General features: G+C 36.2%; 1 long non-coding RNA gene across 4 annotated transcripts in view; it reads right to left on the bottom strand.

Moving 5' to 3' along the window:
• Positions 1 to 241: 241 nt before the first annotated feature.
• LOC133781730 (uncharacterized) overlaps positions 242 to 24,701 on the bottom strand; it is a 26,157-nt gene continuing 1,697 nt past the window's right edge. Inside the window, exons 2-3 of one of the 4 annotated variants that reach the window (XR_009870240.1) lie at positions 24,339 to 24,701; positions 242 to 672 (exon numbers count right to left, since the gene is read on the bottom strand). The exon at positions 24,339 to 24,701 is cut by the window's right edge and continues 1,103 nt beyond it. This is a non-coding gene — a long non-coding RNA (uncharacterized LOC133781730). Of the gene's footprint in view, positions 673 to 21,640 lie in introns of those variants that run through there. The other 3 variants (XR_009870237.1, XR_009870238.1, XR_009870239.1) reach the window with 3 other exon arrangements.

Genomic DNA, 24,701 nt, shown 5'->3' with positions numbered 1-24,701 from the left:
CGGACCACCGTCTCCAACTCCTTAGCATGCTTGGCCTCAGCAGCCGAAAGCTCCTCAGCCGCCTTCACCTGATGTTTCTCGAGAACTTTAGCCTCAATCTGCTCAAAGTAGGCCTGGGCTCGGGCACGAGCAGTAATGGCAGAAAGTAAGGCCTGTAAACGAAAGAAAAAGAAGTCAAGACTTATCTCGAGAACTGAAAAAACAAAGACTCGAGGAACAAAGAAATACTTACGCTGGAGATCTCGTTCAGAGCCCTGTTCAGGATCTGATCGACTGGTAGCTCTTCAGCTTGGATCATGGCGGCCCCAACACGCTCACCTTTGCCTGTGCGTTCAATTCGATCCTTAGCAGATCGGATGGTACGGCTCACGAGCCTGGCCTCATGAGCCTCTTCGCGAGAAAGATGCTCCCTAGCAGGCGCAGGTGGAGGGTTGGACCGAGCAGGGGTGTTTTGCTGTTCAGAAGGAGCTGGAGGAGGGGTAGGAGTTCGCCCAGTTGGCGCAGGACTTTGCCCGGTCGGTGTGCCCTGAGGAAGGTCTTCTGGTCGACTCTTCTTGGCTGAAGGGCCTTGACTGGTTTCACCAGTTCGTTTCTTTGACCTCCGTTGAAGTTGAGGGACTTCCTCTTCCTCTTCGGCCTGGTACATGTCAAAGATATTGGGAGTCGACATATCTGCATGAAAATAAACACAAGAGGTTAGTAAGGGAAGAAAAAGGTGAAAGTAAGTAATACAACAGAAAGAAGATAATAAAGTGAATACCCGAGCTACAACTACTGGTCGCTATACTATTGACTCTATTAATCATATACTCATTTTCTGGCATGAAGAAGTTTGGCCCTAGATTTGGAGCATATGTAAAGTTACCATCCCCGTCAAACATGTGACAGGGGATTGGCAGACCATTTAAAAGCGAAATAACGTTACCATTGTCATCAGAAGACTCTTTCAAGTCAACAACTGGTTCTGTGGCCTTTTCTTTCCCCTTGCCTTGGGGAGCAGAAGGCCTTTCTGCAGAAGGGCTGCCCGTGGGTTCCCTGATCGTAACTCCTGTTGGCCTCCTCCTTGGAGAGGGCGCAGGAGGTTGCTGCTCAGGAACCCCCCCGGCAGTGGGTTCGTCCGTTACGGACCTTCTATTGTCATGGCGAGGAGCCAGAAGGCCGGACGACCTCAAATTATTTTCTAGTGTCAGGGTCTTGACACATTTGGTTGCGGCAGACATCTTGGCCAGAGTATCAGACCTCGACACCATGTCTGGTGTTGGGGTCGGGCGCAACCAGGGGCCTGAAAAGCAGATCAAGTTTGAGAAATGACGAAAGGAAATACTCTATGATAAAGTATCGACCAAGGCAAAGACAAATTTGTACCTCCTCTCGCGAAGGCCAAGTTGTTACTGGATATGTCCGGAGTAAAGAAGTACTCCTTGTTGTAATGTCCCACGTTTGATATATGGGTAGTGCCACTCAAAAACGTCCGGCCAGTTTCCTGATGGCAGAAGTGAAAAAAGCCCGTCCCGTTGTGTTGAGGATTGGACTTGAGGTCAAAGAGGTAGTTAACCTCATGAGGTGAAGGTTCTGGCCATTTGTTAAGTTTGTACAGAACATAAAGTGCAGCCAACATCCTATATCCGTTAGGGGTTATTTGAAAGGGAGCGACGCCGAAATAATTGGCCACCCCCACAAAGAAAGGATGAAGAGGGAGATAAGCCCCCGCTTCAATGTGATACCGGGACCAGGCGCTGTTTGCTCCTCCTGGACGGTTAGCCCTCTGCTCCGCAGTAGGACGTGTAATGGTCACCCCCGTTAGGGGGTATTTTCTGAAGCAGTTGGCGACCATCCGAAGGGTCATCGAACTGACTGGAGGAGTGTACCACTCGCCATCAGGCGGATTGCGATGACGAGGACGAGCCCTAGTTTGGATATTGGGGTCAGGAACAAGATTCTCTCGACCACTGGTCGAGGGAGCCCCCGCCTGCGAATCAGGCTGGGCAGAAGAAGAAGGGTTACTTTCAGATTCGGGCATTTTCTTGCCAGAGGATTTTGAACGGGCCATTGAAGGAGAAGGGTGCGGTCTGGAAGAGGCTCGTGAGAAAGGTATCTGGTGGATGCGATCGGCTGGTTGTTCTTCTCCCTCGAGCAGTTGGGCGAGGAGGTCGTCGTCAATGGGTCTCTCACCTCCCCACAAATCTGGCATTAAAATCTGCAAACAGAAGAATGGGGAGGCGAGGTCAGAGGAATCTAGGAGGTTCTTAGAATAACGCTGGTCGAGTATAAAAGCTAAGCCTTTATATAACAGCATTCTAACTAAGTCTCTCTGTGCAAACAGTTTAAAAAATGGACCAAAAGGGTGAAAGTGAAAAGCTTTTTCGACTCCCCTTACGGCGGGAAAAAATTATTTCTAACTGGCATAAAAAATCGAAATGCTACTTCGATCCTACGTCCTAAAAAGCACTGATCCTGGGTTTTAAACCTACTCAAAAGCCTACTTTGCCTACAAAAACATCTTATCTACAGGCGTTCAAAAAACCAGAAACCAAGAGATTCAAACAGTACACCATTTAAAAGCATGCACCACAAAAGGTTAGGAGCATGGAGTTTCAAAGTAACTTACCAAGGAAAATGGTCGTGAAGATGGAAGTGAGAGTTTCGGAGAGTCAATGAGCCCACCGTCTGATCCTACAGCACAAAGGAAGGTTCGCCGGAGAGAGTAAAGCTCTGGTTTTTAGGGTTTTTGACAGAGAGGTGGCGTGCGTAAAAAGAAAAGAAGTGGCTCAAGTAACCTTATATAAGTTTGTCTTTGGTATTCAAAAGGCGTGATCATTAGTTTTCCATTTTCGAAGTATGGGGAAGCGTAATGGCCGTCAAAATTATTTCTGGGAAACTGAAAAGCCTTGATTAGACAAGAGTGGTTTGCTTTTTTCAAGAACGCACGAAGGGCTCTGACACGTCAGGAGGGGTTACCGAAGGGTCGTTCGCTCAAAGTTTATTTACTGTTCGTGGTAAATAAACTTTGGGGGGCAAATGTTATCCAATAAATTAGCATTTGTGACGTGGCGAATAATCTCTTGACACGTGGCTGACACCTGGAGCGTCTGCTAGAGTATCGACCAGGAGACACACCAGAAGCAGGACAGACCTGTCTTTACCACGACCAGACTGGTCGGTGGTTCCGCTGGCAAAGCAACATTTATGAAAAGATCTTATGAATCCCGAACTTATCTCATGCAATCTTCTGAATATCCCATGATTCAGGGGATAATATCTGTAACAATATTGGGCAACCCTCCATGAGCCTATAAATAGCAGGAGATGGCTCATGGGAAGGGACTTTTGGGAGCCCGGAAATCATAGAGATTATAGATATTATCTGAGTAAATTTGTATTGTTGATGAGGAGTGTTGAAACTCATTGAACCCGAGTTCTCTGATCACACTTTTGATCCCATATCAATATCATTCTAAGTGGACGTAGGTCATTACCAGATCCTGGGGCCGAACCACTATAAATTACTGTGTTTTCTTTACTTTTGTCATTACGTTATTATCTATATATATTCGTCTATATCATTCATATTTTGACTCCGTGTCAGTTGGCTAAATCGTGGGTCAACAAATGCTAAAAATATGATTTTATTGAAATTAAATGTTATGTAAATTAAATTTTAATTAATGTTTTCATGGGAGTTATATGATATATTTTATTAATGAAAATATTTAATTTTAATTTAGTTTATAATTTATTTTGTAGGAAAATTATTTCATTTGTGGCTCTTGAAAAGCAAGGAAATCAAAGAAAATGTGGTAGTTTTGAAAGAAAGTAACAAGAAAAATGGGTTTTCTCCAAATGCCCACCAGGCCCACGCTAGAGCCCAGTAGCCCAGGCCCGTTTCTCTCCTCTTCCTCCCACCTGCCATCCCACGGTTTCTCCAACCGAGCAGCCCCAAGCAGCATCACATGATGCCTCCAGTAAGTCTCCAACAGCCGCCACGTGTCCAACTGCACTTCCACCTTCATGTGCATTTCCAAGCTGCCATATCCCAGCAAAAGCTTCATCAACGCCTGCCCCTTCCCAGGCCCAGCTCCAAAGGCCATCTGCCAGGCCCATTCAGCCCAGCCGAAACCGCCTGGCACCAAGCAGCCACCAGCAGCCTAATAGCTACACTTTCCCATTTTTTAGCCTAAAATTGCCTAAGTGTACCATTTGTCTCCTATGCTTAAAATGCCACTTTTTACCCATTTTTCTACACACTTGTACCCCCAAAATCATCATCACTCCTACAATTTACCCCTATTTACCATATTATTATTAATTTAATTAATTTACTTAATTTAAATTGATTATTTTAATAATCTCATTTTGGCTATAAATAAGGGTTTTGAAGACCATTTTTGGGGTGCTTAATTTTTTGTTACCATCTTTTTTCTCTCATTTTCTCTCTACCATTCTCTCTTCCATTTGGGTTTTTTTCAAGAGCATTTTGCAAGTATGTATGTCGTTTATTTTGTAATTTCTACTCTAATTATGTGCTTCTAATCTTTTTCATAAGATTATTAAGATCATGATGAAACAACTTGTAACTAGGTAATATTTATGTGTGTGTTGATTTCCCTTGTAATGCAACAAAGTTTATGGGTTTTTCTTCTTCATATATTTCTTTCATCTTAAATATCTTGTATTTTAGATTGTTAGAACATATTTACACTTTGTTCTTCATTAGTGCATAAACATAATATTCTTTGTGTAAGATGTGTCATTAAATTGTACACATCCATGCTTAGAACAAAAATATTATGTTTTGCCTTATAAATAATGTTCATTGATTTATTTGTTATTTCATTAGATTGATTTACACTAAATGCTTTGAAATTATAATTTTGAAAAGTAAAGAAAAATCCTATCTTTTTATAAGTAATTTGTGCTTAAAATTATAAATCTTTTTGGAAAATGATAGTTTGAATTATTTTAACTATCACTAAAACTTGGGAATCAATATACTAATAAATATTATTAAACTTACACTTTGTGGATTCTAGTATCTTAATAATCTTTTCTTTTAACACTTATTTTCAAATTATTATTGGTTTATTTTTATTCTCTTAAATAGCTTTATTTTTCAATCTTTTATTTTATGTTCATAATATTAAAACTCATCAATCTTTGGAGCTAGGTTGGAATTTATTACTTTTGATTTAAAATAGTTTTCTCTTTTCGATTTTAGACAACTCCTTTGAGTTCGACATCCTTGCTTACACAATCATTATTCTATATGAACGATTTGTGCGCTTGCGATTTATAAATTTTTAAACATACCCGTTTTGGGTGAATCATTGGTTTATAGGAGTTTTCTAATCTCGTTCTTGTTCTCAAATATCCCTGCCTTTGATAAGGAAAATAGGATAGTTTTTATATGCTTATATGTTATGATATGTTTATGTTATAATATGTTATGTTATGATATATATGAATACGTCTTGTAGTCTTTGGGGCTCATAGTTGCTTAGCTAGCAAACATCAATGTATTTTGAGTCTTATAGTTGCTTAGCTAGCAAACCCCAATGTTTTTATGTTGCTTGGGGATCATAGTTGCTTAGCTAGCAAACCTCAATATATTTTGAGGCTTATAGTTGCTTAGCTAGCAAACTCCAATGTTTACCATGGACATGGGTTAGAGTTGTGATATATGTTTTATAGTATATGTTTTGATATAGTCTTATGTTTATGTTTTATGTTATATGATTGATTAGTAGATTTTTCTTGCTGGGCATTAGGCTCTCACTCCTTTATTTTTAGTGTGATGCAAAAAAATAGATACGGAGGCGAAAGGATTCTTGGAAGCTTGGCATGTGTGTTGAGGCTGAATGGAATAGATGGGCTGCGTGTCGATTCGAGGACTATTTTTAGTCTTTTAAATTATGTTTTTATGTATTTTCCGCATTTACTTTTGTAAACAATTTCATTTAATTTAAAGTTATGTTATATTTTAAAACAATGGGATCTCATACCGCACATTTATGTATTTCGAATATTTACTTTTGAGTTTTTAATAAAGTTACGAATATTTCTTATGTATGTTCTCTTCAAAGTAGTAGCTATGTCTAGTAGTTTTAATGGTCCAATGTCTTAGAAATAGTTGGGTCATTACACGAACAAACACAATATTCAACATGCATAATTTCGCCGATAAACCACCGCAACACACAGAATTTGCAGAACCTACTTCATTAAGACACACATGTTTTCAACCTTATGTTATCTCTGCAGCACACAATTTTATCTCTGAACCTACTTCTCTAAAGATGAATATCAAATATATTAAAACTTCTTTAACAATAGTTTGTATGATATCAAAAAGAAAAATAAAACATTAAGTAGTAATTATTACTCATCTTCAAAATTATTCTTCAACAATTTCAACACATACACTTCAAATACAAACAAGTATTTCCTACAATACACTACAACAGAACACAGTATTACCGGCGGAGGCTTCTGCTGGTAATAATAGCGGATTCCGCCGGTAATGCATATTACTGGCGGGGATCTGCCGGTAATACTCCGTCGGTAATAATCGGTCGGTGATTATGGTTATTACTGGATACTTACACCCAGTCGGTAATCTATTAATATCGGTAGATTAATAGCGGCAGGACTCCGCCGGTGTAAGTAATAGTCAACCTCATTTGACTCATTTAATACCAGCGGGTCCCACCCCTATTAATCCACCGGTAATTAATTAATAATATTAAAATATAATAATTCGTTTGATTTTATTTAATAATAAATATGGAAGACTTCTCAATGGTTACTACCCATAGATGGGTACTAACAATTATGATTATGTGGAAACACAGTGACTTGATATAGCAAGTCACCAATAGGTAAATTTTTTTTTTCTGTATTAATTTCCAATTTAGTTATTTTTTTCTACCATAATTAATGGTGTTTTCAACAAATGAGAAACACTAGTTATATTTAGAAATTGACATACATTTGAAAAATAAAAAAGTTTACAATATTATATTTTCATAATAAATACACATTTTTAATCATGTAACCCTTCCAAAAATTTGAAAAAATCAAAATTTCTTTTTAAAAATATTAATTAACAACTATAAATTTGAACCATTGATCTTAATCTATTAATCTAATGGTTAATATTAAAGTAATCACCCATGGGTAGTCACCATTAAGAGTGCACAATATATATAATACTTATTTAAAGATAATAAAATTTAACATAAATTAAAATTAATTATTAATAACACAATTAATGTTCATCAAATAAAATTACATATAAACTAATCATAAAATTATCATAATAAAAATAGTAATAATTTTTTTTAAAAATAGTAAATTTTTAAAAAAATTCTAAAAAAATCACAATTCTAACCAACTCATATCATTAAAACATATACTTAATAACTTAATAATTTCAACACTCATAAATAATTAGAAAAAAAAAAACATAAATTACTTTCTAACATAAAACAAATTCACCATATATACAAACACATATATAATTCCAAATAAACTTTGAATACTAACATTCAAACATATAGTATATACTAACACATATATAAGTCCACACATATTTGAAAACAAAACAAAAACAAACCAATTTAATCAATATATGCTCAATATCAATCATATAACACACACTTTAACCTAAATTTAAACTTAATTATCTAAAATTAAAAGTTTATCTAAAATACATATACATATACATATTCATATAGTTTTACACTAAAAAATAAACTAATCATATTCATATAATATATTAATCAAATCACATTTACATATACATTTCAAAAAACTATAATAACATTAAATATGCAAAAACTAAAATTAAAACCAACCTCCAAGAGTTGTCCAAGTCCATAATAATCAAGCCAACAAGCCAAAACCAATCTATAAAACCAATATTTAAGAAGAAAAAAAAGAAACAAAAAACAAATTTAAAATTCATCAATAATCTCTAATAAACCTAACATTTTCATAGAGTAACATTAAAACTCACTAAACCCAAAGTTAAAATTATGCATATCTTAGAAAACTTATAAAACACAAACATCATCCCTAAAATCCTCATAAACACCATCAACAATGGGGAAAACTCATCAAAATAGAAAGAAACCAAAAAAATATAGCATTTAATGAGAAAAACTTGACATAAACTGAGTTGAGCCGTGCTGGAGGTGGTGAGAAACCGAGACCCTATATGAAACATTTAATGAGAAAATGAGAAAGGAGAATAGAAAGGATCGGGTTTTTCTAGTATATACCCAAAACCTACAGCCACAACATGTCGTCGCTGTAGGGCATAAAAATATCGTCTCAGTAGATGAAATGTGCAGTTTTCATTAATGAAAATAACATGTCGTCGCTATAGAGAGTTTCCAAAATTCAAGTATCAGTGCTAAATTTTTGGGGGGAAATTTTCCCACCATTTTTTTCGAACCTCTACAGCAGCGACATGTCGTCGCTATAGGTTATTTGAGAAAAAAATAAAACATTAATAATAAATAATTTGGACATTGTATATCCCCTAAAAAAATTTATAGACCTATAGCGACGACTTCGTCGCTATAGGTTATTTGATAAAAAAATAAAAAATTAATAATAAATAATTTGGGCGCTCTGTATCCCCTCCAAAAAATTTAGAGACCTATAGCGACTACATGTCGTCTCTATAGGTCAAGATATTTTGAACCTACACCGACAACATTTATTACGACGATATGTCCTCCCTGTAGGTCTTTAATAAAAATTAAAAATAAATGAAAAATAAAAAATCCAATTTTTGTGGTTTTATGTGTTCTATTGCGACGACATCATTGTCGTCGCAATAGAAGTCGTCGCTAGGGTGTATTTCTTGTAGTGACTATGGTTTTCCAAAAAAATTTAAAAGAATAAATTTTTTAAAACCAAAGTCCTATAATTTCTTATTAATTCTAAAGTGTCACATTGAAACAAATTCAATTAATTTAGAATTAATTTGTTGCTAATCAATATTTAGGTTTAACTAATATAATGAACCTATCAATTAAATCCAACTCATGCAAAATGGGCCTTAACAATTGGGCTTGTATGGAGGAGGGCTAGGTCCAGTATGTCGTTCCCACTACAGAGGCCCCCAATCTTCCATACAATGTCCAAAAGACAAGAATTTAAACATTTGTTTTATTAATTGTTATTCATTGATTAGGTCCATTATAGTTTTGCAAAGCAAATGGGCATTCACAAGTGGAATCACCCACAAGAGAGGAATTTAAACTTTACATTTTCTAATGGGCCCAAATAAAACCTATCATTTTATGCATATTTTATTTGGCAAAATCCATATATCTAACAAGCATATGGGTCACTATATGCATCTAAGCCCAACTGCAAAAATACCACATATAGTGCAAACAGACATGTTACTAACAAGCATATGGGTCACTATAGTGCAAGCATATGGGTCACTATATGCATCTAAGCCAGTCGCTCTAGGGTTTGGTCCTTGCTTCCTTGGTTGTTCTGGGGCTGTTCAACAGCTCCAGTTCCATTATACGCGTTAGGCGGGTCATAGTCCCTCCTATCTTGAGATAGGTTATGTGGGACATGCCCGCTGTCACGTACTTCAGATAGGCCCTCCCCTCTCTGAGAGTCGAGGCGATCTCGGAGGTCGGCCGGAGGGGTGACCCGAGGGCTTTGAGCTGAACTCAAACGATGGCGCAGGTCTTCGCCAAACATGCCACTTCGACGACTCCCGATCCAGTAACTTCCATTAGAAAAGCTCGGAGGCCGCCGCTGAGGGTGAGGATCTGGGATTTCCCTAGGCGCTCGGCTGCGATGGGAAGGTCCGACGGAAGGAGGATTTCTCCTGCTGCTCCCATGAGCCGGAATGTCTCGAACTGAACAAGGAGGAGATGGGTATCTTATTGGTGACAGAGGATGCCTGACTGGCGACGCGATCCTGGTCCCGTCGGGGCGGATTAAGCTAGGTTGCGGCCGCTCCGCTCTACCATGCCCCGCGTCTTGTGCTCGGCGATCTGAGCGTGGTGCAGGACGGCTGGCCGGGGCGAGCTGTCATCGTGAGCCCTCCCCGGATCTCCTTCGCGAGCTTCCACGAGCCCTCCTGGGTGCACTCGAGGGTGGAACTGAGCTAGGAGTTGAGGTCCGGACCGATCGGCGGAACTGCTGATCGGCCCTAGAAAGTTCCTCAAATATAGTTTCCTGGTGATGTGACGTGGGAGTAGAATTTGATGTCGAGGGTCTGACCGACCGACTGGGCCTGGACCGGTTACCCCGACGAGACTTATGAGTCCCACCATGCCTCTTCCCGACGTTAGCGTCGGTTGTAAGAGGGGGTAATTGGGCCAAAACATCTTCGATCTGCTTGTTTTCTTTCGCCAGCTGACTCCTCAATTATGCATTTTCCATTTCTACCGCTGTGTATAAATTCGGGTTTAGATTGGGCGGCCGGGGAGCCGAACTTCCAATGTCTTCTTGGCCCATTAGCTGTTTTCCCGGTTGCTGCTGAACCTCAGGGTTTTGTTCATCGGATATGGCGGCATGGTGGGCCTCCTGCCCATCACGTTGACCCGCTTCGTTACCATGTCTCGAGCGAGTAACCACCATGGTTGGGTTTTTGCAATAGCACTAATCTACAATACTCTCAATGAAAGCACCAAACTGTTTAAGCGATTCTTCGGCAACAGATAATTATATGAATAAAGAGATGGATTAGTGCTAAATGATGAACCGTAATATGTGAATAATCTCAAAGTAAGGTTATAACTCGTTTCCTTTTTTAGGTGGTTCGAAAGTTAAAATATCTCTAGTCCACCAGTCAATATTATTAATATATCTCCGGTATTCCTTACAGGGTGTTTCCTTACAAATTAGAAGCCAACCCTTTGCAACACCCAGGGTCACCATATTTATAAGGAAAAGACATCTGGGTGTTGGCGAAAAGGGTCATCCCGTGACCTTTTTACCCATCATGTCACTTTTGTGACATTCATGATTAATTCCTAAAACCTGACAACGAAGTGTCGTCTAATCAATAGATAAGGGGGATAATGGGTCGTATGGCCCAAACCAGTCGTGGGGTGCCTCAACACGCACGTTTATACTGCGTGTCCGATAATTCAGGAATGGAGTAGACACGTGATGTCTGATATGCGCACGTTTACATTGCGTGGTTGACTTTATAAAGGATCGGAGGTGTCAACCTCCAGGTCGTACCTCGAACTTGATATAGTCTCAGCTCATGGTGTCCACACTGCTAACCCGATGCCTTTGAGTATTCTTACTAAACCTTTGGCTACCTCGAGCTAAAGGGGTAAAGACTCGTAACAGCAGCTCTGGGTAGGTGGCTTCCACGTGGCCAATAGGATTATGCCCTTCTCCAACTCGCTAATAACCCATGGATATTTAGGGCGTACAATGATCATCATTATCATCATCTTTTAAAATTAAATAAATCAAAAACAAATTTTAACTAACTAGTCTTATTTTCTCCCACTCAAATAAAATAATTAATTTAAAAATTAATTTATCTATTTATATATATGAAATTCGAAATTTACGTATTTAAATTTATAAATATATTTTCGAAAAATTAATAATTAATTCCAAATTAATTATTCAACCTCAATTATCATATAATTGTATACTTGACCCGAAGAATAAAATTATTCTCAAATTACAGTTATACCCTTGTATTAACTCTTACCTTGATATGGTGTTGATAGAGCCACCCTAGAGACCTATGAACCTATAATATCAAGCTCCAATAAATATTAGATTATTAATCAAAGTTCTTTGATTAAATAATCATATTTATTAATCTCATGATTACTCCACTATAAATATGAGATTGAACTCTTGATAATTATAGACATATATTTAATGAGTACTTTATTAAAGAATAAAGTGTCCATTGATATTATCATTACATACAGCGTTAATCTTCTATTAATGGTTCATAATTAAAAGGGAATAAAATTACCGTTTTTCCCTTTTAGCTATATCTTGTTCCTAGAGTACCATTGACTTTATTAGTGAAGGTTGTGTCACAACAAGTTTGCAACGTGAGCGCTCATAACCTTTTCAATTTCAAAATTCAACCCAATAGGGAACCATTATTCAATCTATAAGAAGGTATAGATTCCATATATGTTAAACTATGTCCCCAGCCATATACATCTGTTAATGTGTGACTTGCATTTCTTGACTGATAGTTAAAACTGTTATCTTAGGCTGCAGACCAAGTGATTGTTATTATTCTGTTAAGTCAAGTTAAATCAAGTTAGTTAGTTAAGGTATCTATAGGTCTTTGTTTGTAAGCCTTATATCTATAAAAGGCATAGATTAGTTCAGAGAAAAAGGCTAAGAGAGTTTAGTGTGCTAAGAGGCTCTGTTTTGTCTACTCTGTTCTTGTGGAGAAAGAAAACAAGAGTGACTGTAAGCTTTGGGGTTTTGGCCTGGTGAATGGCTTGTAAAGATCTTAGCTGGTGTATTCTAGTGCTGTAAATCTCTCTTCTTCATAGTGGATTCGACTAGGGAAGATAAGTTCCCTGCCTTGGATGTAGGAGTTCCTAATTGGAATCTCTGAACCAAGTAACTTTGTTTCTGTTTACTCTCTTTCTGTCATTACTTTTCTTGTTCCTTTTGCTGTGTGTGTATTGTTTATTTCAGATATCAAGCAAAGTTCTCACAAGTGGCATCAGAGACAGGTTCCGTGGCTGCTTTGATATCAAGATCTCAATCAAGAAATCATCAAGAACAAGAACTCAGCAATGGGGTCACGCATAGAGTTAGAAAAGTTTGATGGAAAAGGGGATTTCAACACGTGGAGAAAAAAGAAGAGGGTTGTGCTGGTTCATCAAAAGTGTGCACAAGCTCTTTTGGGAGAGAAGTCTCTACCCGACACACTCACAGCTGCCCAGAAAAATGAGGTAATGGAATCTGCTTTTAGTTTGTTAATTCTGAACCTTGCTGATAATGTCTTAAGACAAATTGATGATGAAGATACAGCTGCAAAAATCTGGTTAAAACTTGAATCTTTGTATATGACTAAGTCACTTTCAAATAAAATTTATCTTAAGGAACAATTGTTTGGTTTTAAGATGGATTCAACTAAATCCTTAGAAGATAATTTGGATGAATTTAAAAAGATAACAGTGAGTCTTGCTAATATTGATGAAAAAATATCAGAAGAAAATCAAGTTGTTATTATTTTAAATTCTCTGCCTGGAAATTATCAAGATCTAAAGACTGCCATCAAGTATGGTAGAGATACTTTGTCTTTGGATGATGTTTTAGGTGCACTTAGATCAAAAGATTTGGAGCTAAAGTTTGAAAAGAAGGGTACTGCAGAAGGCTTAAATGCAAGGGGCAGGTCACTCAAGAGGAATACTTCTAGAGGGAAAAGCCATTCAAGATCTCAATCTAGGAATGGTGGACAAGCTAAGAGGATATGCTGGTTGTGTAGAAAGGAGGGACACATAAAGAAATTCTGTCCAGAAAGGAAGAATTCAAACGACAATGGTACATATAGATTGAATGGAAACAAAGCTGTTAATTCAAAATCTGTTGAAGGTCGTGATAGTGCAAATTTGTCTGAAGGATACGATAGTGCAGAAGTTTTATCAATCTCTTCAACAAAGATACAACATGAATGGGTCATGGACTCTGGTGCACGTTCCATATGACATACAGAAGAGAGCTACTCTTCAATTTCCAACCTGTGAGTGGTGGAAATGTAATCATGGGGAATGACAACTCATGTGAAGTCACTGGAATTGGAAGTGTTCGACTGAAACTTTGGGATGGTTCTTACAAAATATTAAAGGAAGTTAGGCTGGTTCCAAAACTAAGAAGAAACTTAATCTCTCTAGGAATGTTAGATAAATCTGGTTGTACATACAAAGGGGAAAATGGGTTACTCAAGGTCATGAAGGGTGTTATGGTGGTTCTAAAAGGATGCTATCAGCAAGGGCTATATATATTACAAGGTGAAGCTGTAAATGGTGAAGTTGCAGTTGTAAATTCAGCACCAACTCAAACTTACTTGTGGCACAAGAGGCTCGGACACATGAGCTTAAAAGGCCTACAAGAACTAAGCAAACAAGGAATCTCGGAATCAAAACAGATTGGTTCAATGGATTTTTGTGAAACTTGTGCTCTAGGGAAGTCTCACAAACTGAGTTTTGCAAGATTTGTACACACTACAAAAGAAGTCTTAGAGTATGTACACTCAGACTTGTGGGGGTCACCTCAGGTACCAAATTCCTTATCTGGTTCTCATTATTTTTTGTCCATAATTGATGATTTTTCTAGGAAAGTTTGGGTTTATTTCTTAAAACATAAGCATGAAGCTTTTAGTAAATTTAAGGAATGGAAAATCACAACTAAAAATCAATGTGGAAAGAAACTTAAAAAACTAAGAACAGATAATGGTTTAGAATTTTGTAGTGGTGAGTTTAACAAATTTTGTGCTGAGAATGGAATTATAAGACATAAAACATGCCCTGACACTCCTCAACAAAATGGATTAGCCGAGAGAATGAATAGGACTATCCTAAATAAAGTTAGATGTATGCTATCCGAATCGGGTTTGCCTAAGTGTTTTTGGGCTGAAGCTACTTCTATTGCTTGCTACTTAATAAATAGGTCACCTTCTTCAGCTATAGGATTTAAAACTCCTATGGAAGTATGGACTGGTAAAAGTCCAAACTTGTCTCATTTAAAAACATTTGGTTGTATTGCTTATGTGCATAAGAATCAAGGAAAATTAGAGCCAAGAGCTCTAAAAGTTGTTTTCATTGGGTATCCTAGTGGTGTTAAAGGTTATAAACTATGGTTAATAAATGAAAGAAAATGTGTCATTAGCAAGCATGTTATTTTTGATGAAAATTCTTGCTACAAAACTAACTTGCAGGGACAAAATATTACTGAAAATTCACAGTTTGAGGTGGAAAATAAATCTGATGCTGGTCTACAAGATCAGACATATACAAACTTTGATTTTTCAGGTAACAATGACACAATTAAGGTGGAGCATAGTGAAGAAAATCCAAGGGAAGAGCCTGCTGAAACAGAAATTGAGGTGGAGCAAGCTGATACCAATGAAGATCTAAGAGACTACTTGCTGGCCAGAGATAGAACAAGGAGAGAAATAAGGAAACCTGATAGATATTCAGCCCAGTTTGCACAATGCGAGATCACTGCATATGCTCTGAATATTGGGGACTCGATAGAGCTTGAAGAGCCAACCTCCTTTGCTGCAGTAAGCAAAAACAAATATAGAAGGGAATGGACAGCTGCTATGCAAGAAGAAATGAAGTCCCATTGGAAAAACCAAACTTGGAAGCTTGTTGACAGGCCAGAAAATAAGAAAATAATTGGATGTAAGTGGATTTATAAGATCAAGCCTGCTATTCCTGGTGTTGAAAATCAGAGGTTTAAGGCTAGAGTTATGGCAAAAGGATTCTCTCAAGTCGAGGGGGTTGACTATCATGAAGTTTTCTCTCCAGTGGTGAAACTATCATCTATAAGGCTCGTGCTTGCTGCTGTAGCAATGCAGAATTTAGAATTAGAGCAACTCAATGTGAAGACTGCTTTCTTACATGGCAACCTTGAAGAGAATATATACATGTCTCAGCCCGAAGGCTTTGTCAAGAAAGGAACATAAGGGAAAGTCTGTTTGCTCCAAAGATCTCTGTACGGATTAAAGCAGTCACCAAGAATGTGGTACAAGAGGTTTGATGATTTTATTCTAACCAAGGGATATAGTAGAAGTCACTATGATCACTGTGTTTATTTGAGAAAAATAAGAGAAGGTGTGATGATTTACTTACTACTGTATGTTGATGACATGCTTCTAGCATGCCAAGATAAGGAGGAAATTCAAAAGTTGAAAGAGGTTCTCAAGGAAGAATTTGACATGAAAGACCTAGGGCCTGCTAGAAGAATACTTGGCATAGAAATCAAGAGAGATAGAAGAAAGGGACTGTTAAAACTATCCCAATCAGGTTATATCAAAAGGATTATAGAAATCTTTGGTCAAAAAGATGCTAAAACTGTTTGCACTCCTACTGCTGCAAATGTCATATTAGAAGCTGTCAAAGGTGAGTTATCAAATGAAGAGGCTAAATATATGGATAATCTTCCCTATTCTAGTGTTGTGGGAAGTATTATGTATGCAATGATAGGAACAAGGCCTGACATTGCTTATGGAGTTAGCCTTATTAGCCGATTTATGAGCAAACCTGCCCGATCTCACTGGCAAGCTGTTAAGTGGCTGCTGAGATATTTGAAGGGAAGTTCGGAACTGGGATTAGAATACAAAAGAGGAGAAAAACAAGTTATAGGGTACTGTGACTCGGATTATGCTGCTGATCTAGACAAAAGAAGGTCTTTAACTGGTTTTGTTTTTACATTTGGTGGAAATGTCATCAGCTGGAAATCAAACTTGCAACACATTGTGGCTTTGTCTACCACTGAAGCCGAATATGTGGCTCTTACAGAAGCAATAAAGGAAGTAATATGGCTGCAAGGTATAATCAAAGAGCTGGAACTGAATTCAGCAGATACTAAGGTGTATTGTGACTCATAGAGTGCCATACACTTGTCCAAGAATAGTGCTTACCATGAAAGGACCAAACACATTGATGTTATGCTGCACTTCATAAGAGATGTAGTGGCACAAGGAGAGATAAAAGTAGAAAAGTGTAGAGTCCAACAACTTTACTTAGCTAAGTTAAATAGTAGTATAATAGTAATAATAGTATTATCTTTATAACTGTGGATTTTTGGTTCAGACCGGGATTTATTTGGACACTCATAGTAGTACTTGTAGATTTTCTAAGTTTAACCTATAGTTTAAGAATATTAATTTTTAACCTAAAGTTTGATTAATATGTCTGATATTGAGGATAATATTTATTATACTATAAGGTTTAGATAAGAACCAATAAGATAATAGCACATGTTATGTGCATGTCTATTAAGGATTAAGCATTTTGAGGATTAAATTTATTAAGATTAAAATTTGAATATTCTAAGGTCAGTCAGCAGCTTTGAAAACGTTAGAGGGTTTAGTCAAGGCTGTTTACTCAATTCAAATTAAGCTAAAAATGTGTAATTTCGTGTTTAAATATTCAGCATATACCGATATATCGCAGCTATAGGGGGCGATATATCGCAGTACGAAGATAGGAAAAACATGAAACGTTGCACGATTGCCTCAGGCATAATGGCCCAGGCGATATATCGCCTATAGGGAGCGATATATCGCCCCTCTCAGCACATTTTGAAGGTTTTCAAAATCGTTTTCCATTCAAACCTTCAACCTCTTGATAAGTTCAGCACCTTTCTGAACGAGTCTTCAGCCTCTGCTGAACGATAATTCAAATTATTTTCACTTAAAAAGCCATTATTTTTATTTAAGTTAAATGAGATCTTTTCATTCCTAAACTCTATAAATAGGACCTAGTACCCAGCCATTTATTCATCTATTACTCTAAGTTCAGAGGCTGCAAGTTGCTAGGTGAGTGTGAGAGTGTAAACACTTGGGTTGGGAATTATAAGCTTGATCATTATAAGCTTACCAAACACTTGGGAAGTAAGGTTCTATACACATTTCAGTGAAAGGTTTAGATTGATCATATAAGTCTTCAAGGTATTTCCAAACTCTAGTCTATTTCGGTATTATGTTCTTTAAGTTCTCATAGTCTTCTACTCATTCTAACCTTATTCTTATTCTTGGTTAGGAAATCCAAGTTTTTAAGCACATAAGTTTTGGTAAGTATATTCTCAATGGTATAGTTCTTCCATTCTTTTCATCCCTTTTCTTCATATATACTTACCATATTATAAATGGTTTTTAGGAGTGTTCCAAGGTCCCAAATCAGTCCTCATATCCCGGTTATTTTGGTAAGGAAAAAAGGATAGGATATATGTGCTATATGATTTATGTGTTATGAAAAATGCTATGTTAAGTATGTTTGTAGACTTGGGCATATGACCTATACAACTAACAAGCTCCAGATAGATTATGGGCATATGACCTGCTTAGCTAGCAAGCCCCAACTAGACTATGGGCATATGACTTGCTTAGCTAGCAGGACCCCACTAATCTAATGGGCATATGACTTGTTTAGTTTATGGGACCCCAAGTAATAATGGCCATTATAGTATGTATGTGACATAAGTGTTATGGTATGTTTATGTTGGATTATAAATTTTTATGTATATGTCTATATGTTAGATTTTCCTTGCTGGGCATTAGGCTCATTTCTTTTATGTTTATATGTGCAGGAAAATAGCTATAGTGGCGGGAAAGGTTCATGGATGCTTTGGGAATGTGTATTGAGGCGGAATGGATTCAAGGAGCCGAGAGTTTCAATTCGATGATGTAGTTTTGTTCTTATGGTTTTTATATGTATTTTTCCGCATTTTATTATGTAATCTCTTTTTAATTATCATTATGTCATGTTTTGATTTTAAAACAATGGGATCCCATATCCTACTTATGAATTTTATATAGTCTTAAACCTTTAATAAAGATATGTTATTTCAAATGTATGTTTTTGTAAGTTTTATTAAAGAAGTTAAGTGTCTATGTTTAGTTGTCGTTAATGGCCCAAAGTCTAGAGTAGTTGGGTCATTACAAAAAGATATCTACTTTAATTAATCCAGCTGATATGTTAACCAAGGGAATACCAACAAACAAGTTCAAGGAAGCTTTGGACTTGTTAAATGTTGGTCCTACTTAGTTACTACAGCTGGAGCAGGGTTCCCTATGTCGATTCTAACTAAGTCCTATAGAAATGCCAGTCAAGGTGGAGTTTGTTAATGTGTGACTTGCATTTCTTGACTGTTAGTTAAAACTGTTATCTTGGGCTGCAGACCAAGTGATTGTTATTATTCTGTTAAGTCAAGTTAAATCAAGTTAGTTAGTTAAGGTATCTATAGGTCTTTGTTTGTAAGCCTTATATCTATAAAAGGCATAGATTAGTTCAGAGAAAAAGGCTAAGAGAGTTTAGTGTGCTAAGAGGCTCTGTTTTGTCTACTCTGTTCTTGTGGAGAAAGAAAACAAGAGTGACTGTAAGCTTTGGGGTTTTGGCCTGGTGAATGGCTTGTAAAGATCTTAGCTGGTGTATTCTAGTGCTGTAAATCTCTCTTCTTCATAGTGGATTCGACTAGGGAAGATAAGTTCCCTGCCTTGGATGTAGGAGTTCCTAATTGGAATCTCTGAACCAAGTAACTTTGTTTCTGTTTACTCTCTTTCTGTCATTACTTTTCTTGTTCCTTTTGCTGTGTGTGTATTGTTTATTTCAGATATCAAGCAAAGTTCTCACAACATCATTGAGTCCCCAAAACAATTGTTTTTAGCCTAATCATTCTGACAAACCTTAACACATGAATCAAAGAATCATATGAAATATATAGGAGTTCATAGTAACCTCAAGATTAAGATCATCGTGTATATGATCATCATTCGATGTGTTTGATTAATGGGTAGGTAACCATTTGGTACCTTGTGTTTTTGCAAAGTATCATTTTGGTACCCTCTATTTTCAATAATGCTAATATGGTACCCTGTATTTTAAAATCGTACATATTTGGTATCCTAAACTCAAATTTAATTAATAAAATTTTACCAATTTAATCAAACTGCTGTCAATTATGTAAGTTCCAAATTTAAATTTAATTACTTAATTACATATAACTGATGACAGTTTGATCATATTGACAAAATTTTATCTATCAAATCTGAGTCTAGGGTATCAAATATGTATAATTTTAACATGCAGGGTACCATATGAGCATTATTAAAAACAGAGGGTGCCAAAATAATACTTTGCAAAAACATAGGGTACTGAATGAGTAAATTCCCTTGATTAATACTATGAAACGTTGTTTAAACAAGTATTAACAAATCACATCTAGTCCAATTCTACATGCACTCAGCATGCAAAGTACCTTCACTAAAGTGTCATACTACACTAGTAACTCAAATCTAGGTCACATATATTCATAATACTAGTGGACCGTACTAGCAGTAATTAATCTAAAGCATTCATAACTTTATTTTACTGCGAAGTGTTTTAAGTTTATTATCTTAATCTCGATGCTCTCATACCAATATGAGATTAAGACCACATAGATAAACTTTGGAATTTTCTAATATTCACTTAATATTATCATATAATACTGACCATAGTCTATATATATAATAATTCAATTAAATTATTTATTTCATTTAAAACATTTGTCAACTACAATTGCTTTAAAGGCATTTTTCCCAACATCCTCTACGAATGATACTCGAAGCCCTTACTACCTCTCTAATGGCGATCATCCAAGAGCAAATATTGCTTCAAAAATCCTCACTGGTGGTGAAGATTACAATTCATGGAAACATTCGATGATGATTTCCCCCCTCGCGAAGAACAAGCTCAAGTTCATTAATGGTAAGCTTCCACAACCAGACCCCGGTGATGATGACTATGATATTTTGTGTAGATGCAATAGTATGGTCGTTTCTTGAATTCTCCATGATGTTTCTCCTAATATTGCTGATAGCATCATGTATTTGGATGGTGTTGAGCACTTCCATCAGAATAATGGTCCCCGAGTGTTCCAAGTAAAACGTTCTATGAAAGCTTTGGTTTAGGCCTCTATTGATGTCACGGGAGCTTATTTCACCAGAATTAAAGCCCTTTGGGTTCTTTGCAAAGAATTTCGCCCACAACCTGTTTGTAGTTGTGGTGTAATGAAGATTTTTTTGGACTATCAAGGATAGGATCAGGTTCTTGAGTTTCTTGTGGGGCTTAATGATTCATATATACAAAGCCATTCATTCTTAGATTTTGATGCAAGGTCCCTGTCCCAACATCAACAAAGTCTATGCTGCCATTATCCAATAAGAATAGCAAAAAGGACTGTCTAATGCTCAAATGGACATTGTTGACACCGAGTCCACTTCTCATGGTCAATTTGCTGGGAGTGCTGCCACACTATGGAAATATGTTACAAATTACATGGTTACCCTCAGGCTACAAGTTCAAAGCCTGTCTCGCTGCCTCTTCTCTTCAAAAACCAGCTGGTCATTTTTCTTGGTCTCACAATGAACTCCATGAAGATGATTTGGGCAATCCTAACTTGATTTCCAATCTTTCCTCATCACAATGCCAGAAAATAATTGTTCTACTTGCCTAGAAAGTTCAAGTTTCACCTCCTCGTTCTTCTTCATCCTCACCCTCTCACCACTACAAAAACACAATTTCCCGATAGTTTTTAACTATCGCTATTGAACAACGACGACAATCGACTAACTGTCAGTTTGCCTATGTCAGCGTAGGAGTAGCTACGCCGACAGTTATTAAGTATCATCGTTGCTGGCTACACCAACAGTTATTAAGTGTTGTCGTTGCTATCATCGACAACAGTTATTAGGTGTCGTCGTTGCTGGCAACACCGATAATTATTAAGTATCGTCGTTGCTTGCAAAAAAATTATTTATTTTTATTTTAAATTATAAATTATGATTTATATACAAATCTAAAAAATTATAAATTAAAATAACAAAACTTATACAAAGTATTTACAAATCTAATAAAATAAATTTTGGACAAATATAACACTACTACACGACTCAAAAATCATATAACCTTATTTATAAACATAATCATCTTCACCTTAAAAAATATATAACTAAATTTACAAAATATAATTAAACACTCAAAAAAGAATCATTTACACTAATAAAAATTACAAATAAAATAAAACACTAGATTCATTGTCAAACAACATATCTTTCTTCTTCTTGTCCTTATACTCACCCTCATCACCAATAGTCTTTTCAAAGTAAGAATTAGCTGTTATGAATTTATTTTTAAAATCATCCCTGGAACATAAAAAATCACATTATAATACACCAAACATGAAAAAATTATAACTAGATTTTTATTGTAATGTAAATAAATAAGTTTACTCACAATTGTTACACAACTCTCTTGCTACCAATGTGTCAGTCCAAGTCATAAGTTTACTCTCTTGTTCTTTTAATATTTTTCCATACTCAATAGCTTCAATAAACTAATTTTATCTCTCTAATACTTTATTTCATTCAAGGTATATTAAAACAAAATAAAAAAGTCAATATATACCAAAACATTATAGGACCCAAGTCTTCAATGCTTACACAGACATCCACATCAAAAACATAAAACAAGTTTGGAATTGAAAAACAAAACAAACAAATTTATTCACTCTTTTTACATTTACACAATAGACTAATCAAAATTTTTAATTAAAGCATAATATGTACAAATCCAATTTTATTAGTTTGTGGCTTGTATTTTTTAAGTTTATTTCTTTTGACGATGGCTTCCACTCAAAGCATGGGCACACAAAAATGAAAGAACAAAGAAGAGGTACTAACCCAACAACTATAATTAAAATTGAGTAAAAACATTTATCAAGCATCGGTAGCTTTTAGATACCATTTAGCATGTTTCAGCAAAACATGTTTCAGAATTGTATCTTATCTTTCTTACCTATAATAAATGGCTATTTAAGAGTAATTGTTGTGTTTCTTTTCAAAACAAACTGTTAGTTTTAAAAGAACCTATCAAATACTAACAGCACTCTTGAAGAGATGCAATGGTAACTAATTAGTGAAGCATTGTCTATTTTGGTTCACAACTTCTCACTGTTGATGAGATGATGAGATGATATGGTAACTAATCAGTGAAGCTTTGTCTATTTTGGTTCAAAACTTGGCAACTATTCAATGAAGCGTTGCCTATTTTGCTTGTCCTGTTAAAATGCTAAATACCATTTGAAAAAACTACAAAACATCACTCCAATCTTCATCTAAACAGATACAACACAAATTGTTCCAAATTGCATGCAAAGGTACATTATTTGCATGAGTAAAAAATATGGTTAAAGGTACAAAGGTACAATGCCTTGATGATCAAAAATAAGCAAAATTTTATGAGGGCAAACTAAGATTCAACTTAAACCCACATTGTTAAGATTTTTTTAGGAATTCTTGAAGCAAAGCATGGCTAATAATAAGCTTAACACAAAAGTAACCAACCACACTCCCAAGTATTGCATATTCTGTTTCTGAAATGAGTTCAATGTATTATTAGAAAATTGAAAATTGAAATGAGTTCTACAGCGTCTGCCAGCAAAAATTTCCTTTTTATATGCTTGTTTCTGAAATGAGTTCAATGAGTTCTATCCTTGTTTTTCATTTTTATTTTTGAGAAATTGGGACTAAAAATATCTACCCTTGATCTGTGAAATAATATTGTACAATTATTATTTTTTTTAAGGGGCAATGTATTATTAGAAAATTGAAACCAAACAAAGTGAAAAGGCAAAAGTGAATGGAGATTATATATATGTGTGTACTCGTAGAGTTGGATAGAAATTTTAATAGAGGGACAAGAAATGATTGTCTCAAATTTTAAGCAAATTGATTCCACTAATTGATGATATGTATTATGTATTCCTTTTTTAGTCTTCATTACAACTACAAGACAAGAAGTGATTTGAGTCCCACATTAGAGAAGTTCATGTTCATTTCAGGTGTTATCATAAACAAGTGAGGTGATTATAATGTTCTCAACTTATTCACATTAAGTAATAACAAAAGAAGAACAATCATGTCAATCGTAATTTCAAAACTTTGTCTAACGTTGGGTTTAATGAAATAACTTCTCATTAATTTGTAATTATGAATTAATTAACAGTCCAACAAGCTCATGTTAATGCAGTTTTCAATGTAATCTAAAGATGAATATAAGGCAGATATTGAGGCATAAGATCGAAACAACAATCTTCTTGTTTTCTATCATTTACCACTATATAATTATTCTGGTTCCTATAGCACACTCCTTTGTTTCACTTCACCATTTCAAGATCCTACTTTTATAGATTTGCCAACACTTTGAAATACAGGGCATTTTCCTCTTCCTACATATGGTCAGACTTCTTTTTCTTTTCCCACTGATTCTTAATCATGGTCTTTTCCAAGCTATCACATGTATAAGGGTTGTACATTAAGTCTCTAAGCCTTTTCTATTTTTTTTGGCTATAATATGATGTTTCATATTGTAAATATTTGTAGTTTTCAGGGAAATGTGTACTGATCTTCTAGCAATTATAAAAAATAAAAAATAAAGAGTCTCCATACTTGAGAGAGTGAGACTGGAGTGAGAGAGGGAGGGCCGTGAGATTGAGAGATCCCTTTTCACCAAAACAAAAGAAAGAAAGAAAATAATAGAAAAGAAATTAAAATAAAAAATAAAAAGCAATCTCCATACCTGACTGACTGAGAGGGAATAGACTGAGAAAATGCCCAGCCCCTGTGCCGTCGAGCCCAGCCCCCGAGCCACTAGTCGTTGCCGTTGAGCCCAGTCCCGAGCCCCCTGCTGCCGTACAGCCCAACCCCGACCCCGACCCCCGTGTCGCGGTCGACCACCATCCCCCGAGCCCCTACCGCCGTACAGGCTTCTCCTTTTCTTCTTCTTGTGGTTTTGTGCTGTTGAGAAAAAATAATGAAACCTAAGATTGTGTCTATTATGATAAACTATTTGGGGTCAAGGCAAGAAATAAAATTGGGGCATCTACAGTAGCGTTTGGTACAATTTTTGTTTTTGAATTTTTGCAAAAATAGAAATATGCTT

The sequence above is a fragment of the Humulus lupulus genome, chromosome 6 (genome assembly GCF_963169125.1).
Source record: "Humulus lupulus chromosome 6, drHumLupu1.1, whole genome shotgun sequence".
In the NCBI taxonomy this organism is placed as follows: domain Eukaryota; kingdom Viridiplantae; phylum Streptophyta; class Magnoliopsida; order Rosales; family Cannabaceae; genus Humulus; species Humulus lupulus.
The sequence above is the reverse complement of the archived record's forward strand: the minus strand, read 5'-3'. Positions and strand labels throughout refer to the sequence as shown.